The sequence below is a fragment of the Serinus canaria genome, chromosome 2, assembly GCF_022539315.1.
Source record: "Serinus canaria isolate serCan28SL12 chromosome 2, serCan2020, whole genome shotgun sequence".
Lineage (NCBI taxonomy): Eukaryota > Metazoa > Chordata > Aves > Passeriformes > Fringillidae > Serinus > Serinus canaria.
The window spans coordinates 121,492,285-121,509,873 of record NC_066315.1 but is presented as its reverse complement, the minus strand read 5'-3'; the positions used below and the strand labels follow the sequence as shown (position 1 = coordinate 121,509,873).

At 40.7% G+C, this 17,589-nt stretch overlaps 1 protein-coding gene across 1 annotated transcript in view; it reads right to left on the bottom strand.

Annotated features, from left to right (window-relative positions):
• Positions 1–17,115, bottom strand: part of ZFHX4 (zinc finger homeobox 4) — a 149,438-nt gene extending 132,323 nt beyond the window's left edge. Inside the window, exon 1 of the mRNA XM_030227745.2 lies at positions 16,792–17,115. The gene's annotated coding sequence lies outside the window, so the exon portion shown is untranslated. The remainder of the gene's footprint in view (positions 1–16,791) is intronic.
• Between the last annotated feature and the right edge of the window lie 474 nt (positions 17,116–17,589).

Genomic DNA, 17,589 nt, shown 5'->3' with positions numbered 1-17,589 from the left:
CTTTGATTTTCTTTTACTAAATAAATATTAATCTACAAATCAATCAGATCCTGTATTATAACACACACAATATACACTATGAAAGGTTATGTAAATTATACTCAATTTTACAAGCATGCCATTAAGGGAAAGAGCCCCCATGCTTTTTCTTTTCACTCCCCAAACCCCTGTTAAATTTGAAAGTTCAAGTTAATAATCCTACTAAATATAAAGCTTAGCTATTGAATCCATATTCCTTTTTCCTCTAAAGAACTTCACTGCATCAATCATTTTAGGAATTAATAAATCATATTTACTGTGTTTATTCATAAGTCAATACTCCCAATCTGTATAGCTTTCACCGTTTAATCTCTTTAACTCTGACTAAAGTTAGTTTACATTAGATGTTGTTTTAAACTCGCATGGAGCTAAATTAAATAAAAGCAGCTAGAAAATTAATCCTAATTATCTTCATGAAAAATAGTGCTGCCTGGATCCGTCACCTGTTCTCACACACTATGAAAGAGATCATTTGCATTCACAACTCTTAAGAAAAAATTACAGATATGTAAGTTTTTGCTTCATTAAACGTAGGTCTAATTTAACGAAAATGTAATATTAACATAAGTAAGTATACTAAAAATACTTTAATGATGTAAAATAGAGCAGCATAATCTTCTAAAGTGTGAATTATCACAAGCTTTGTGATTTTACTGAAGTCAGGATGTGCCCTCTGTCAGCATATTTGCAAGGTAAGAATGGATGGCAAAAGTAACAAATAATGACTGGGGAATCAGAGTGGCTCTACAGCATTCACCCCACCGCTCTGCTGTCTCAAAACAAACTGTGAAATAAGCATTACAGTACTTTTTTTGCTTGCATGCTAAAAATGCTGCAATTATCTTTCTAAAAGTTACCACGAGGCAGGTAGTCAAGCAAACAGTCCAGGTCTTGGGGAGACACCATAACTCCAGATAAGTTCAAAAAGAGTTTTGATGAAAACAAAATATAAAGAATCTTGCTTTTGAGCAGATTTACAGGACTGCAAGACTCTTCCAATTATGCATCTGGGTAAAAAAAAAAAAGGCTGTGGTATGGTAAATCATGTTAAATATACTCTGTATTAAGTCTGCCTGGTCAGTGAAAATACAGGATGTTTTTTAAACAGTTTAGTTATTAATAAAGCACTTTTTTCTAGAATATTATCATGGCAAATTTGTTTTGTACTGCCAAGATCAGCTGGGCATTTTGTTTTTATTATGCATAGTCTTTTGTCATTTTTTTGTTCTGCAAGTTAATTTGACTGCTGTGCATAAGTGAAGTGAGCAATTCAGTAATTAACTTTAGTGTTTTAAAATGTATGAACTTTAATTAGATTTCATTATAAACAAACAAATGTCAACCATAATTATAAGCTCCTTGGTTTAACCACATATTATCCCTTTTCAAACAAACTTGATGTCAGACAAATTAAAATCAAGCAGCCAGCAATTTTGAGTTGAATTTTACATGATCTGCCAGTAACCTGATTACTTTAACTTCAATATCATTACAGGAAAAGTATTTCAAGAAAAATAATTACAAGAATTCCAACAGGAGACAAGCTTAATTGTATTGATTCAAAAGATGCATGTATATAGGAACCATGCTGAAGGAATAATGTTATCTTAAATCTACAGTTACTATTAAAATTATATTGTCTGGCATGAAAAAGGCAATTTGAGATCAGTGTCTGGAAAAGCAGAGATACAAAACTAACTGAAATAATTATCTGTACGCCATTATACTTTAAGCAACAAAATATCAATGAGGAACAACTTGAAGGCATGAAGGTTTGCAGGTTTATTTACTGACTGGTGTATCTATTAGTACCAGGAACAAGTGGAGCTGTCAGGACATAATGAAGGTAAATGATTAGTTAGCACAGAGACTGAGCTCTTCTTCAATGCAATAAGAGTTAATTAAAGTTTACCACCAAACATCAACCAAAGCAGGATGTTGATCAGGTTTCAGCATTAAGTGCAAACAGACAATGGTTGGCAGCAATTAGTGCAGCTATCAAATGACATGCAATTATAATTATACATTTAAAACACCTAAAGGCTTGTGGAAGGGAGGGAAGAATCCCATCAGCTTCTTTGACTACGTACAATCAAAGTGCAGGAAACAGGTATCAGATATATCACTTCAATATTGTAAATCAATAGAATTAAACAAAAAAAAAAAGGTTGTACAAGCACATTATCTGAAAAAGGACAATCCACTGTACATGAAATGGAAGAAATCTGCAGGCGACTCCTAACCAAGATAAGTACTAGTTAGATTAAATAAATTACTTTACTGCTGCCACTCACACTGACACTCATAAACAGGGAAGTGTTTGGGGTTTAAAGACTGGTGGCTGCAGCTTTATTACACATTTTTATGCCAGACTCAAGGTTACCTGGTATCTCTAGTCTCTGTGGTCACATTCACAGCATGAGAAGGCCCAGAAGGACCGCGGGCCCGAAGCCCATGACCACAAGCCTGGTTTCACATGCTAGCTGCAAGCCTGCTGCGAGGAAGCCTGGCCTTACCAGAGGCACTCGCCTGGTACCCGAGCCACAGCCTAAGGCTCTGCCACGCATCCCCTCCTCTCCACCCCCTCCAGTCAGCGTGTGCGCCAGTTCTGCCCGCTCCCGAACTTGTGCCCAAGTTTTGGGAAAGCGATAGGAAATGAGAAGTTTCCACCCCGGACAAACGCCGTGCATCGCACGGCAGCAACGCAGATGCGCCAATAACGCAGAGCCCGGCCAGGGCCGGCGCTGCCACCGCCACGCGCTGCTCCCGTTCCGAGGCCTTCCCGAATGGTGGCAGCCACCAGATCGGTGAGACAACAGAGGCAGTAACTATTTTCTTCTTGGTCCCCCATTAAAACCAAAGGAAAGATGATAAACTCACAGCAGCACCTTTAATAGCAACACCAAACAAAGGGAAAAACTGCTCTCAGCCCAGCGCTGACAGCCTGCGGAACGCCCTCGGCGCAGATGTGGGAAGTTAAAACACCCCCAGTTCTGCAGTATCAAACACACGGGGCATACAGCAAAGCAGGTAAATAGCCACTATTAACTGGTGTTGCCCAAGAGACAATTAGCTACACAAATCTAGTATGCAGACGATTCTCAGTAAATGCTCCACACACTGGAGATGGAATAACTCCCTCCCACTCACTCCTCTTGGGCTGGCATAGTGCTGGTAGTGGGATTACCTGGTTAAACACCTACACTGTTCCACATCAGCTGAATAGGTCTGGCAAGAAGGATCCCAACCTCAAAGAAACTAAGATCTTTTCAGCATTTTATGGACAACACAGTGGGAAAAGCACCGTGCTCTTCCTAGGTATGTAACAGGAAGCAAGACAAAGCTTTCCAGCAGACAAGTAGCAGGTTTCCAAGAAAGCTAAGCTGTGACAAATTAAAACCTGATGATGAGAGGAGTAAAAGGGTTAGACAGTAGGATTCACAGCCGAAGGACACCACTGAAACCATGAATCTCCCAAGATTTTCAAAAAAGAATGGAAACTGGCCACCAAAATTATCCAGAGTTATTGTAATGAATGTGGACAAAACAAAAACAAAAACATTAATTGTAAGGGATGTTAAAACTTGTTTTTCAGAGGTCTAAAAAATTTGCATTTGCAATCTTGCCAAGGCAGGCATGTACAATAGGTTATCCTACATCTGCCTACTGTGATATTCTTCAGAAGCATTTTGCACAGACTAGCCAAAGAGAGAAAAGGCTGGCAACCACAAAATCCCAGTTTGGCAATCAGTATGTTTTTATATTATGAATTACCCCCTGAGTAAAGAAGTGTCTACAGCAGGGAGACTATCCTTATTTTTTATTTGAACTAACCCATGCAAAAAGATCATCACCATCAGTCCGTATTTTAATGTTGCATAAATTTCCACTGTGTCAAATTCAGTAAACCTGCTCTTAAGATTGTAAACACTGTTTTTTTTAATTCTCTTTTTTTTTTTTTTTTTTTGTATTTTATAAGGAAACCCACATACATATGCAAAATGCATTAGGACGGGTTGTGTCAGTATGTTGGCTACCAGTTGTGATTTTCACTGGAATGTGCACACGTTCACATTGCTAAAATTATTTTAATAAAATGCTTTACTGCTTTTCATAGTTCCTGGGCTGAAGCCTAGAGCAGTTCTACAGATTTTTTTTTTCCCTAACAAACCTCATTTTCCCAACTAATTCTGTTATGCTAGGGATTTGTGCACAGAGTTGGCTAATCCCAGTATTTCCCTAGAGCTGCATCCAAGCTATGGCCCACTCCCAGCACAAAAGTGTCTCCAAAAGCCCTTTCGCCCCCTTCAGCACTGATACACTCATTGGTCCTGACATTTTCACTTCAGCCATGACAAATGAGCTGATGGCTGTGATCAGATTGCACACGAGGACTGCTTTATCAAAGACGTATCATTAACTCTCATCACTGTCTTCCATTATGACTCTTTTGGTCAAATCTGTTGTGAAAATGCAAGCGAGTTTAAAAACACAACCTAAACATAGCAACAAACAAACTTCATTAAAAAGCAGGAAAGAAAACCAGACTCGGACGGGATCAGAAAGAGTCTAGCGTTAACTAAATGTTTCTCTGGGGATTTAAGTAACTGTACTCAACCTCTGCCCCAGTGCAAACATGGTAGTTGACCGTCTTCGAAAGGCCCCTTCCCCCATTGCGGACTGCGAGCACTACTTTGCCTTTTTTAGAGAAACAAAAATACAGCAGCAGCCATCAAATATGTCTAAAAACAAAGTCAACTTTTTTTTTTCCTTTTTAGTCTCTGAATCACTTCGCATTCTGTGTGTCTGCTCTTATCAAAATATGTTTCTCAAATAAATCCCTTAAAGAATATGAAATTTTCTTTTGAATCACAGCCACATAATCACACTGTTTTCTGACTCACAATAAAAACACCAACATAAAGCACTGTCTGAAACGGAAATCGCTCAGCTCCCTATGAATGCCACAACCTTTCTGTCAAGTTAGAACCTAAGTTCCAGTTACACGGTTCTTGTTACATCTAGAGGGTTTACAAAGTATATATTTGTTGTAACGTATTCTAGCAATTCATCTGAGAATACACATCTAGCAGAGTCAACTGTAACACAACAGATCTTGGGAATGAAGGTCATGCTTTGAGATAAAGTGCTATTCACTTTTGGACCATGCAAGAAGCTCTTTATTCCTGTTCTTATTGGCATCAGTTCCCCCTTACCAGAGCAACAACAAAGCCAAGTGCTCGTGTGAGGTTTATGAATAAATCAGAGGTGAGCCACTTTAAGTGCTGCCCATGATTTCCTTGTTGACAGTGAGCACTTAAACAGGCTTCTATGACCAGCAACTCCTGGCAAACCTTAATGGCTCCTAATCTGTACCCTGCTTCATTTCAGGAAAGAAATGACCTACCCCAATTTTTCTCAAGTCTTCACCTTTTGGGCAACTACTGTCCCACCTTTTTAAGAAATTCACATTTGGGGACTGTCCTGTTTCAGTGCCAAGTTTTCACATAACACACAACATAAAAATCACCATTTTCTTCCTTGAAAACAAATGACAGCTAATAAAATATTATTATGCTGTGCAGCCTAAGTAATTCCCAGACAAACCATTACACAATTCAGTGTTTGTTTAAATTGCATAGATTTTTAAATGAACCTAAAAGATATGCAGTATATTTGCCTCCAATTATTAAAATCATGTAAAAAATATGCTGAGAGCAGATTCAACCCGTCTGTACAGCTACAGCTGAAATCAGGAATGTTTATAAATCATTACCACAGAACGTGTTTTAAAAATTCAAACAGCTTCAAAATCTATTTTTAAATAATAACAACATTGAAAATCAAACTAATTTCAACAGTAAACTCTGTGCTGGGCCAAACAAATCTGGTCCAGGAACATTAGAATCCAGCTGTGGCATGACACTAGGTGTTCCAGTATGAACGTCTTTGATGCACAAAACCACTCAGGGAGCTGTGCTGTTCAACATTAAAGCTGTATCCTGCATGGAGAATAGATTTCAACATGGAATGAAATTCTTCATTTTTAAGTACTCACTCTCCCTCACAACGCCTCTTCTTCCCCCCACCCCCCCTTTTTGACATGTCACCATCTCCAGATGGCTGAATTGACTCTGTAGTAGCTGAGTTATTGTCAGGCTCCCAGTTTCTGCTATATTTAAATACTAACATTTTTTTGCTCTGCTGTCTCCTGTTGCCTTTCCACCCACTCGGGAAGAAGCTGTGATTTCAGTGAGCGCTCCCCCCGGGGCCGGGGGGCGGCTGCCTGGCAGCGCTGACCTGCCGCTGCTGGAATTGCGGCGGGTGCCTCAGCAGATGACGCTCTCCTTTGCAAGGGCCTGATCCAAACCTGGGGAAATCGATCAGGCGGCACTGGACTTCGGAACAGGCCCTCAGTCAAAACTGGAAACTGCAAAAATCCTGCGAAAGCACCCGGCAAGTGAGAGAGAAATCCACGGGCCAGACCAGTTAGGACTCAAAACTCCAGTGATGCCTTTCACTGGAACCAAAACATCTGTCCCAGTGCACTGCAGACTCAGTGAGAAACCATATTTTTCTTCCCTACAGAAACCAGAGTGTGCCTCTGGAAAAACTCACAAAGCACATTGCTTTGTTTTAGCAGAGTGGCTCGTGGTTTTGTGTGCATGGGGTGGCACTTCCCACCTCAGAGATAACTGCACTGCAATGGCAAAAATTTTTTTTTGTGAACAGTTGTGAAAACTCAAAGGAACCGAGAGATTGAGGGATGACATATGCCATATAACTAAATAATTTATTTTAGAAATGTTACATTTTCTTTAATTTAAACCCTTGGTGCTGTAAACAAAATCAATAACCATATTTCAATTTAAAAAAAACAAACAAACAATAAAACTGAAAAGGAGCTGAGTAAAACCCCCAGGAATAAATTCCCTGTTTAAGGAGCTTTTCACTCAGAACCTTATTTTCTAGAGTGGGGCAGGCATGGGAAGTGTTAGATGGTAAACAAGGAGAATCTTAATTAAAGGTGGACAGCCACAGTTTCTCAAAAAGGCAAACCACCTGCATTTGGAAACATCATGTAACACCTGGCAAATCCAAGGATATTTCTTTCCCCTCTCTTGCTGTAAAAGGCTCTGGTCCTTTGAATACCAAAAATAAAAGGACCATCCCGAACAGATAGAAGTAATGTTTTTGCCATGAAAAAGAGATTATTCTTATCTGTTACACTACCATCTTCTGGGACAAGTGTGGAAACAACTGGGATTATTCCAGGTTTCCATCAGTGCCCCAAACACTGGAGCACTACCAGTGACAGGTGCCTTGTCATCTCAGATTAGGTGAATTTATAAGGCGGCCTCAGTGTCAAAACAGGGAGGAGCAAGGCTTCAGCAGCAGCCTCTCACAGACCCTCAGCTCTGCTGTTACCTGGTAAAAGGAAGAAAACTGACCCCCTCTCAGCCTCTCTGGAAAACCTCTTACTTACAGACCTTCCAGTGCCTTCCTTAAAAATGGAAATGGTAGCACAAAAAGAGGAGACAAAACCTTTCGAATTTAATTTTATGGAATTATTGCCAAGTGGTAACTACAGGCCTGATTCTTTTTCCACTAATATCAAAACTGTCTGTCTTGCCAGTTTTACACACATATTATTCCTCTAATTTCAGGGCAGTAATTGGTGATTTAGTTCAGAGTGAATGGGAAGAATATCCTTCTTTTGGTTATATGTGTCATAGGCACACATCAAGACAGGCCTTTTGTATGTATTTCTTTGTTGGAGAAACAGAATATTTGTCTCTTTGAATGCAGTTTTAAATGTATATCCAGTGTGCACATCGCTTGTTCTGCAGACACTGCTGCAGCCTGTATGGTAAATGTTTGTTTTCAGAGTCACCATGGTCTTTCACGTACATACAGCCTTTAGTTTGTGAACTATTGACCTGAAGGACCATAACACCTTCTTAGGAGCTGGGAAACTGATCAGATCACTGCGAGTATTAAAAGTCTGGTAGATTTATCTGTAAAGAAATCCCAGTTTATGTCTGTCTTTAAATTTTTTCTCAAAAATAAAAAAAAAAGGAAATTGAATTTAGTTCAGAAAAATTACAATCTAAATATATATATATATATATATATATATTTATATATATATATATATATATACACTTTCTTTTTTTTTAATTGAAAGCCAATTCTGAGTAATGTGAACATAAAACATAGTGTCTTGATACAGGAAACTTTTATTTTGACCTTATAACTTAGTTAAACCATTCCTCAGAATATTTTTTTAAGCTGAAACTGTAATTCCTCAACAAGTCTGCCATATTTCAGGCTGGCTCAAAGTTTTCTGGTTAGTTTAGAACACAGCAAAAGTTGCAATAATAATGAAAATACTGGTATAAAACTGCTATAGAGTGACTATTAAGGAGTAATAGAGTGGCATGTATTATAGACTGAATTTCCTGCTTTTATTTATGCAAAACAAGTTTATCTCTTCAGGTCTGCAAAATCCTGCTATCAATATGTGTGCTTATTACCCCTTTCAAAAACAACAACAAATCTCAACAACTACCAAACCAAACCTACTGGGTTTGTTACACCTATTTGGTAAAAGCAGCTCGAACATGTCTTAGTTTTTCCTATCTGTGCATCTGTTCACATAAACATATTTCGTGTTACATCTTATTCTTTAAAATCTCAGAATCTCAGAATCTTGGTGTGCTGGGATTCTGCCCATTCAGAAAGAATGCAGACATCACATAAGTTATTATTAACCCATGTGTTATCCAGTTCTACAGTGGCTGGAACGTTGCCAGAGACAACACATGGTGCTTGGTTAACAATATTTTAAAATACAAATTAATTTATTTTTTTAATTAACACATTTTTCTTATAGAAATACACTAATAAGATGTTCCCAGAATGAAAGGCATACCCGAAGCATATTCCTTTCAAAGAAGTTTTAAGAAATTTCATAAAGCAAGCAGCAAAACATTCTAAAACCTCCAGAAGGTCCTTATCTTTAAAAAAGAGATTTTTTTTTTGTGACTATTCTTCCCAAGCACTGTCTGCATTTACAGTTTTGGTTCATTTATTCCTAAGAAATCCTAATTTCTTAGAGGCATCTCCAATGTTTAAATATTATCAGATCGAGCCCAATACTGAACTAACAAGCATTTACAAACAAATGTTCTGCAAACTGGAAAAAAATCTCCAAAACAAGTAAATATTAGGTCTGACTACCGAGAGTTTTCCACAGTAGCTCTAAATCGGTAATTATGTTGACCTGATAAAAAAGAGAGCCTATTTAATATGCACACATACAAATAATTATTCACACTGCATTTGATTTACATACATACAAAAGAACCACTTCCCACTTTCAAAAGTGGCTCAACACTTATGGTATTTTAACTGCCCTAATTACTGTTGAGAGAACATAATTAGAAGCACTGATCACATTGTCAACAGCTAACCAGTTGCAGCCCTGGCTGGGGGCCTGATCCTGTGTTGGCTGGAGGCGAAGGGGCCAGCACTGATTGCCGGAGGAGGCCAGGGCCCTTCTTGCCACCTGAATCTGCAGGAATCCAGATATTTTAGCCAACCTGAGTACGCTGACACAGTCACACCAAACACCCCGCTCCTTACGCGCATGTATCAATTGCTATTTCGGTGAGCTTTCTCTGTTTTCAAAGGCGAGCAAAGAGAGTAATTTTTTCCCCAGCAAGGCTCCTATGCCACTTAAACACTTAGCACTGACTCAGAATTCATAACTTTTTCCAAAGGAGAAACAGTTTAATAATTAAAACAGATATTGACTAAACCCTGCTTCCTTGAATACCGAACTTTTATTAGATTATTATGTGTTGATGCATAATTTCCATTGGCAACTTTTAAAGCAGCTCCTTCCCTCCCTTCCGGCCCCTGTCCTCCCTCTTTCTTTCCCCCAAGCAAAGTGCTGGGAATCCTTGATACCCAATAGTCAATATTTGGTTTGCCTGTCATGTTCCTGGAGCTCCCCTCCACACAAACCTGTGTTTCTTATCCTTTCGCTTGCACTACTCTCGTACGTGTTACTTCTCATGATGATGTAAATTCAGGGCATCCTAGCAATTTGCTAAAATCTCAGCTTCTGCTTGTTTTCTCAAGTCTTGGACAAACATAACTTTGGGGAGAGCTGAACATAGGCATAAAGAAAGAGGAGCCTGCATTTTCATCTTCCTTTCATCTCAGTCATTCAGTCAACCATTCAGTGCCCTATTCAACAGAGCTTTTCATTATGCAAAAAAATGCTAATCCTTTTCCGATGCTTTCACACTTGTATAAACCCCCATTCCTTCGACTGAAAAGCAATTATATCAGTTTACCTTTCTGTCAAAAACAGGATTAATATTCCAATACCAGAATCTCCTTTATTTTCCTATCTTTTGCTTTAGGAAACTAGAGATTATTAGTGGCGGTATTCCTTAGAGCAAGAATACATTATTTTAAATATGATTATTTTAGCCAAAGCACGAGGGGGGAGGGGGAGGGGGAGAAAAAAACTTCAGTTGCTGCGGAAACTCTTTTCAGTGACAGAACTGACCTTCCCTTTGCAGAGGCCTGAATAGAATGAGCCTCACTCTGGTCTATTAATCAGAAACAAATTATGAAAGAATGTGGCTGGACTGGTTGACACTATCCTGTCTTGGGAGACTCAGTAACAGCCTAGTAACAATGTCCTCTTCATGGGTAATGAACAGCCATGACAAATGGGGCAGAGAAACTATTTATTTGCATATGCAAATTCTCACACAAGGGAAACATGTACAAACAAGTGTCATTGTAAGGTGGATTAGGCAAACAACGCTTTCTTTTTAGGACACTCTGCAGCCCAGAACATTAGTCAGCACAATTAAACCAGTCTCCATGGAGACTAATGAAATTTCACCATGGTATGAGTTAAATTAGATAGCTAGTTATGTGTTTTCACAATCCAACTTGAAATCCATTATTGTTTCAGAACAATACAGCAATTGTGCCTGGCTGATCTTTGCCAGCTCAACAAGCTCCTAAGTTGACAATTTGCATATGTTAATATAATTAAGCACTAATTACATGAAACTTGTACATATTCACATGCACTTTCCCTGGGCGCTTCTCAGTTTGAACCTTGGCCAAGTCTTTAACCCTTTGAACGAATCTGGAGTAGCAAAGCTCTGCCTTCTGGGTACAGCCCCAAGGCAGATGCAGAAAAGCTCTTCATTTATAAACACAAAGCTTAACCTGGCTTCTCATATTTCTATCAACAGGCTAGAAAACATTTTTGTGTGTGGTGGGGTAGGAGAAAGGCCAAGAGGTGGAGGGAGCTGGATTGGACGTACTTTAGAGACCCAGCTCTGGTGACCTTTTTGCATACGAAAACACAAATATTTACCCACCTAACAGGTCACAAACACATGTATTGCCATTGTCACAGATCTTCAAGACTCAAATTGTCAAAAAACTAGACTAGGTTTTATGTCAGTGCTCTCAGATCCACAGAAATGGGAATGAGAAAAGGAAAAAAGAGCAAGCAGTAACTAATGAGCTTTACATAAATATATGCAGAGGCAATTAAGCAGTGTTAATTACTATGACAGCAGTTAATTGAATATAATTAGATATTTTAAGCTACTGACTAAGGCATAGTTAAGATTAATTTTATTGAGATTAATTGTAAATAAGAATAGATTAACTGTGTTTTGACAGGCATAAAAAGTAGATCTGCAAATTAACTAGGAGAGCAGAAACTAGCACAAAAATCATATATTATCTTAATGTCACACCTCAGAATCATCTGCTCAATAAACATGACTTTTCAAACCCAAACAGACAGGAATCTTGAAGAAAAACAAACAGCTTGCAGAGATTAAAGAGCCTTTTGTCCTTTTTCATGTGCATTTCTTTTAGCAGACTAAATTAAGCGAGTCTGGTGTACGTTTTTAGGAAGGAACATTTCACACTGAATGGAAAAAATGTTCTATCACATATGAAATTCATGCAGCTGTGCGGAACCTAGTCCAGATGGTCTAAGACTATAAAACAACACTAAATGATAGACAGTAGGGCCTTCCCAAGATTATGTGATAAAGTCACAACCTCATATTTTGACTTAAATTTTCTGTCATGTATTGTTTCCTTCCAGATCAGATAGCTCCATTTTAATTTTTAACTAATCCTGAATATTCAATGGAAACTCTCAATAAACATTACTGATATGCACATGAGCATAAATCACAAAATATTTGCAAAACGCCCCTTAGCTTCATAAAAACAATGCTGAATTCGAAGTCTCCTGCTTCTCCCACAATACTAAACTGTTCACACCATTTAGCTTAAAGAGGTAAAAATGCCTGGGCTTAAATATGCTTCAAAAACACAACAAAACACATTCTACCAGCAGGTTAATTCATGCATGCTGCTTAAGAAAATTAACAACAAGGCTAAAGAATGCTGAACAAATCACTAATAAGAAAGGAGCTTCAATTGATTTTGAAATAAATCAATAGGTGATTAACACAATATTTTTAAAGCAGTAGAATGTATATATATTATATAAGCATATATATTATATTTTCAATACCTTTTTAGCTCTTAATCGAACAAGGGCTTTACAACAGTGAGCATGTCCCTATATTGACTATCAACTTCTTTGGAATGCCTTTAGTCTTTTATAACGAAAATCCAAAAAATGGTCTGTGAAACAAGGCTACGACAAGCCATTCTGCAGTGAAAGATTTTAAATCATCCAGCCTCTTCTAATAGACTTGAGACTTATTGAGGTAGAAACCATAAAAAATGAAGAAGGGAAATTTAATCCCTGAAATATTGATTTGCACATTAATATCATATAGGCAGAGGGCAATTTGGCTTCATGGAAATGACACATTGTCGACCCTTGGTGAAGTCAGAGCCAATCTAACTGCTGAACATGTCTGAATCTCAAGAGTTATTAAGGGCTTCCCTTCTTGCCTTTATGACTTTTCTTCAGCCTACCAATGCAATCTTAAATGTATTATCTTTAAGAAATAATTGTAAAACCTCAGGGGTTTTCCAGTTAATGGAAGGGAGGCTAAACCACATCAGATTCTGAAATGCAACATTAAACCCTTGCAATCAACAAAACCACCTCAATTCTCATCCATCCAGTGCAGGATCTAATATTGTTATTAGAGATAATCAAATTTCATTGTGTAAATTTAGGCTCATGGTCAGAATGGAAGCAGTAAATTCTGCAATATTAAACAGTGATTTTTCTCAGCCTCCTTTATATGTTCTTAGATGGTGCACTATCTTCACAAATAAACCTAAACTATTCAAAAATCAAGGTACACATCTGTCGCCCTGTTCTGAAAGATGCACACAATGTCGTTTGCCATCCCACAGCCTTCCCTTAGTTTTAACTTGATCTAGCGGATAAGTTCCATTTTAGAGAATAATAAAGCAGTACCCTGCATAAACCAAACAGCAGGTACTATTACTGTGCCTTACACAGATGGTTTACCTGACCTTTCTTTGTTCCTTGGGTAGGTTTCACTTTTGCAGATTTACGACTTTTCCTTCTATATTTCATTGACCCTCTATGTTCATTATCATAAAAATGAAAACTATTGAATACATGTTTATGTTGGCAAAGTCCAAAAAGCCCATGACTAAAGGATAAAGAGATGCTACGATGCACTGTGTGGATCTCTAGATCCTACACTATAAATATTCAAGCACAGATAACACGAATAACTGAATAATCCTGGTGAGCCTCAGCTCTGGAGCCAGGTGCAAGAGGTTAAAACAGCTGGCTAGCCATCTTTTATTTTGTGTGCCTTCCTACCAGCTGAAACCGCAAGCCCTGAAAAGTAGCAGATATTCCCTCAAGGTTGATAGTCTGATTTTTTTTCATTTCAACCAGTTTAGTAGGATCCCCCAGTAGAAAAAAGACAGAAACTCCTTAAATACAGGCAGTTGAATAGGAAGTGGAGCAATGATGATTAAGGCTCTTCCCCCCCACACACCCCCCAACCTTCAACCCCCCGTTTATTTCCACAATCTTCTTTGTGCACCTTCCCATCCAAACGTTTGTATTCCTTATTTCAAAGAAAAGCACTCCGGATCGTTCTGTCAGTTTTGCCAGTAAATATAAAGTAAAACAAGTGTTGATGGCACTGAGAGTGTTACATACCCAGGCTGTGTTTTTGCATTGCTCTCAATGGAAGCGATCGATGCCCATGTCACAGTCGCGTCCCAATCGCAGCCAAGTCTCTGCCTCAATCTAACCAACAACAGCCAGGGCTGCAAAGGCTTCTCACTACCTCTTCCATCCATCCACCACCAAACTAAAAATATAATGCTACATATGATCTTTTTAAACACTCCATCACCGCTCCTAAGGATCGAGCCACTGCAAATCCAGGGGAAACACGATTGAAAAAAAAAAAAAATACACCATCAAAAAAAAAAACACCCTCACAGCAGCCACCCCAAAAGCACCCTAGCCCTCTCTTTCCACTCTCGCTCTCCTCCTGCCAACTACATAATCCTTGATAAAACCGAAGCAAGGCTAATAAAAAGAAAATTAAAAAAAAAAAAAAAAGAGGAGGACAGAATGGAGCCGAGGAAATGCAACTGTCAGAAAACGGGATGGTCAGACTTCCTGAGTGAACCTGCCTGTGTCTGGCTTAATGTAAATCTCCACCATCTTCAGCCTGGCAAGTTGTCTTTTGGTTGGGCTTTTTTTTTTTTTTTTTTTTTTTTTTTTTTTTTTTTTTTTTTTTTTTTTGGTGGGGAGGGGGGTGTTATGTTTGCGATCTCTGCCTTGGTACCTAAGGAGGAAGAGGAGGAGGAGGAGGGTGTGTTACTGAATGGTGGCTAAAGCCTCCTCGGGACGGCGCTGAGGTGAAACAGGCTGAACCCGACTGATGTGGCTCCTCTCTCGGTTGGACCCAGTGCCCTAAGCAGCCGATGAGAGACCCCCGGCCGCCCGGCTCGCAGGTAACAAAAGAAATACCAACCCGTGTGTTTTCTGCTGCCGCTGCTGGGGAGGCTGTGGGGGTGGGGGGGAAGAAGATGCTGCAGGGGAGGAGTGGAGGGGAACCGCCGTAAGTTGGCATCGGATGGGGGTAAAGTTTATTAGCAATTTTGTAGGAAATTTCATGTCAGGAAAGACGGGAAAGCAGGGACGCGTCTGCCATTAGCCGCCGTGAGGGGAAGGGATGCACTTGATTCTGGCACGAGCAGTTAGAGCAGGAACCAAACTGCGGCTCGCTGTTTATGAGCTTTTTTGCTTCTTTTTTTTTTTTTTTTTTTCTGTCTGTTGGCAGTCTTTTTTTTTAAATACACCTTAGACCCCGGTTCAAAAAAAAAAAAAAAAAAAAAAAGGGCGCCTGTCCCGCAAAACAACCACCACTCCCTTTCAAAAAATCTCAGAAAGGCTTCGCTGAAAGCAATCCCCAACCCTGCCCGCGAGAGCCTTTCCTACGGAACTGCTCGGCTCGGCGCGGCACGGCACGGCACGGCACGGCGGGGATGCCGCGGGCTCCGCCGGCTCCCGGCCGGCAGCCGCCCGCAGGCAGCGGCAGCCGCGCATCTCCACATCCCCGCCAGCGGGTCCGCTCCGCGCTGCGACAAGCCGAGCCGAGCCCAGCCCAGTCCAGCCGAGCCGAGCCGAGCCGAGCCGGGCCGGGCCGGGTCGGGCCGCCTCCCCGCGCCGCGCGGCGAAACTGACAGAGCCGCAGAGCGCGCTCCTAACGGGCTCCTCTTCCTCCGCTGCCAGAGCCGGCAGCCAGCAGCGCGATCGCCCTGCGCGCACACACACACACACACGCCCGCACGGCCACCCTGCCTCTGCTCCTGAGAAACCTACCTGCAAAAGAAAGGGGGGCAGAAGGAGGGGGGGGGAGAGGGGAAAAAGCACCCCACAACCTTCTCCTGTACACACGCACGCAGTCAGGGTCCCCATTGCCCTGCTGGCATCCCCCCCCTCGCCCGAAAGCGAAAGTTTGAGAGGCCGAGGGGGGTGGAGATGAGGAGGAGAGGCAAGGAGGGTGGGAGAGCAGAATGTGCCTTCAAAAGGCACCTCAAAGTTTTGGGGGGACCGAGCTGGGAAAGAAGAGTGCGAGCTCTAAAGGGGCTGGCAAGGGATGACTTCTGACAGCCGTAACGTCTTTCCTAATCTGACAGTATTCCCCCCCTCCCCGAGCTCCCTAGAAAAAAAGAGCGAAATAAAAAGTGGGGGGCATCTCCCGAACCTCTTCTGCAAAGCGAGCAGGGTCCTCCACTTAATCTGAAAGTTACAGCCCGAAAGAGGGAAAAAAATAAATAAGAAGAAAAGAAACCCACAGCCCCAAACCAAAACAAAACAAAAAAAAAAAAAAAAAAAAAAAAAATACACAAACAAAACGTAACCCCCGGAATAAAAGAGAAAGGCAGTAAGAGAAAGAAAGAAGGGAGAGAGAAAAAGCAGCCCCTCCTTCCGAAATGAGAGCAAATACTGTACCTAAAAGTGGGGAAACAGGCAGAAAAAGGGGGGAGAGAGAGAGGGGAGAGGTACATGGGATCTGGGGATGTGAGTGTGTGTGTGTGTATGTGAGAGAGAGAGAAAGAGGCACAGAGAGAGGGGGAGAGAGAGAGAGCGAGAGCGAAATATCAAAGATTGTGCAAGATCAGCCTGGAAAGATAATCGATACTCGACCTAAATTTAACACAAACTACTCAATAAAAGTTAAAGAAAAAACTTACTTTCCATTTCCCCTCGCAGTTCCTACTGGATCTTCGCCTCTCTTTTTTGTTTTGCTTTATTTACTTAACAGCTGATCACATCCAAGTAAACGAGAGAAGGTTCATTAAAAAAATAATAAAAAAAAATAATCCTCCAACTTTATTGGGTGAAAATAAAAATGATTGAGCAAGAAGTGGGGGGCATGGAGCGGTCCTTTGGGGTCCGGGAGTTGTTAAAGCATGTGCCGACCGCGGTCTCGCTGTTTGGTTGTGAAGGGGTTGGGAAAAGGAGGAAAGGAAATGAAAATCCGATATGTCTTTATTCTGCTAATTATTATCGTTTTAGCCCTGTTTAAAAAAATGGCTGATTAAGTTGAGTGCGCATGTCTTTGTGTGTCTATTCCCGATATGCACTCTGGGAATGAGAGAGAGAGAGAGAGAGAGAGAGAGAGGGAGAGAGAGAGAGGGGAGAGAGAGAGAGAGAGGAGAGAGAGTAAAGAGAGCGAGGGAGAGGGAGAGCGAGGGAGAGGGAGAGGAGAGGGAAGAGGAGAGGGAGAGGTGTAATTAGTGAGGTGATCAACATTCTCCGGGCTGCAAATGACGCGCAGCCCCGGAGCCGGAGAAGCCGGAGCTGCCGCGGCTGCCGGGGGCTCGCCGGGGCTGCGGGAGCCACAGAGCCAGCCCAGAGAAGAAGGGGCAGCAGAAGGGAGCTCATGGATACAAACACAAGTCTGCAAACTTCATTAGTAACACAGACACACACGCACAGGCACACAAAGTAGATGGCTAGGGAAAATTAAAAAAAAAAAAAAAAAGAAA